Source organism: Sprattus sprattus, assembly GCF_963457725.1.
Source record: "Sprattus sprattus genome assembly, chromosome: 7".
NCBI lineage: Eukaryota > Metazoa > Chordata > Actinopteri > Clupeiformes > Clupeidae > Sprattus > Sprattus sprattus.
In genome coordinates, this window is record NC_137926.1 from 3,469,620 (window position 1) to 3,472,119 (window position 2,500).

Sequence of the window (2,500 nt, forward strand, 5' to 3'; positions counted from 1 at the left end):
TCTGTCGACAGGGAAATGGTTAAACACAATATTTTCTGAACCGCTGAAGTATGAGGTGATGTATGAGGTGAAGTATGCGTACTCTGTGCCTCTCTCCGACTGGGCCGTGTGGGCGTCAATAGAACTGGAAGTGCTGAAAAATTGGGGAACTCCTCACTGAGATGTTTGGAGAAAAAAAACTAAACTGAAAAGCAATGAATGAAGACAAAAGCAGAACATATTGTGAATGACAGTTCGTCAGAGAAAGAACAACTCTTCTGTGGAATTCAGATTATGTAACGTTGGATTCTTGTGTTTGATTCTGATTAGGTTTCATTTAAGACAGAAACGTCTTGCTCGTAGTGTCAGCCCACAAAGCCATACTCTGCCCCCATGAAGATATCCGTCTTTTGATCACAAAGCTCATTTGATGATGTTATGATTATCATTTAAATAAAACAAACAAGTCTGGGTGCTCATGGTAGTTCATCAGGTGAAGGATATGGAGAGTTGGGTTTAGGGGCTTTTCAGTTTTGCTTAAAACTATCGCTTCCTGTTTAGGATTAGTTCCCTTTTCAGTCATCAAAAGGTAGGCTGTAGGCTATAGGCTGCTCATGCATTAAAACTTTATGGAAGCTGTGTTTAATTCAGTCCACTATTAACACACTACCTACTCTTGCCCGGGGTGGCCAAGCTGCAGAGTTTAGCTTCAGTCTGTGTCTTCATGGCCTGTGGTAAGGCTTGGAGATGACAATATTTAAATCCATTATCCATGACTCATGTGTTTTGATTGTTACAAATCACACATGTTAAATGTATGTTATATCCCTATTTCTAATGTATTGGTACATCATATGTAAGGTGTAAATCAATGTCTAAAGTTATTAATACCTTATGATCTCTTAGGGAAAATGCTGGGGGACACATAATACCCTAGTGTTAAGGATGGGACATCACATCACCATCTCCATTTGCACTGTCCAACACATCCCTTCCTGTTCCGGTAGAATGCCTTTGGGGTAATGATTGATCGCCTGATTCTATTTTGTGCTCAGGAGAATCATTGATTGATTGATTGATTGATTGCCTGAGTCTATTCTGTGCTCAGGAGAATCATTGATTTCATGACTAGTTTTATAAGGAAGCAGAGGAATTACTTCTTAATATGTTTGTTTTTGAATTGAATGAAAAGAGAGAGAGAGAAACACAGACAGACAGACAGACAGACAGACAGACAGACAGACAGACAGACAGACAGACAGACAGACAGACAGACAGACAGACAGACAGACAGACAGACAGACAGACAGACAGACAGACAGACAGACAGACAGACAGACAGACACAGACATGCAATTTATTCAATTGTTTATTCCAATTGTGCAGATGATCCTCATTACAATGGTTTCATTAAGACAAACAATGGGTAGGAGATTTACACAGCTGTCTCTGTCCCTCTCACAAATCATACCCAGATACAACACGAGTTTCTCCTCAAGACAACTAGATGCAACATGAGGGTTAGTTACTCCTCAAGACAACTAGATGCAACATGAACAAGAGTTAGTTACTCCTCAAGACAACTAGATGCAACATGAGGGTTAGTTACTCCTCAAGACAACTAGATGCAACATGAACAAGAGTTAGTTACTCCTCAAGACAACTAGATGCAACATGAACAAGAGTTAGTTACTCCTCAAGACAACTAGATGCAACATGAGGGTTAGTTACTCCTCAAGACAACTAGATGCAACATGAGGGTTAGTTACTCCTCAAGACAACTAGATGCAACATGAACAAGAGTTAGTTACTCCTCAAGACAACTAGATGCAACATGAACAAGAGTTAGTTACTCCTCAAGACAACTAGATGCAACATGAACAAGGGTTAGTTACTCCTCAAGACGACTAGATGCAACATGAACAAGGGTTAGTTACTCCTCAAGACAACTAGATGCAACATGAGGGTTAGTTACTCCTCAAGACAACTAGATGCAACATGAACAAGGGTTAGTTACTCCTCAAGACAACTAGATGCAACATGAACAAGGGTTAGTTACTCCTCAAGACAACTAGATGCAACATGAGGGTTAGTTACTCCTCAAGACAACTAGATGCAACATGAACAAGGGTTAGTTACTCCTCAAGACAACTAGATGCAACATGAACAAGGGTTAGTTACTCCTCAAGACAACTAGATGCAACATGAACAAGGGTTAGTTACTCCTCAAGACAACTAGATGCAACATGAGGGTTAGTTACTCCTCAAGACAACTAGATGCAACATGAACAAGAGTTAGTTACTCCTCAAGAAACTAGATGCAACATGAGGGTTAGTTACTCCTCAAGACAACTAGATGCAACATGAACAAGAGTTAGTTACTCCTCAAGACAACTAGATGCAACATGAACAAGAGTTAGTTACTCCTCAAGACAACTAGATGCAACATGAACAAGGGTTAGTTACTCCTCAAGACGACTAGATGCAACATGAACAAGGGTTAGTTACTCCTCAAGACAAC

General features: G+C 40.2%; 1 protein-coding gene across 1 annotated transcript in view; it reads left to right on the top strand.

The window, feature by feature from the left end:
* The window catches only part of psd3l (pleckstrin and Sec7 domain containing 3, like), a gene marked incomplete at its 5' end in the record, with an annotated part of 108,853 nt that overhangs the window by 35,680 nt on the left and 70,673 nt on the right, over positions 1-2,500 (top strand). The gene's annotated exons all lie outside the window — the stretch shown is intronic.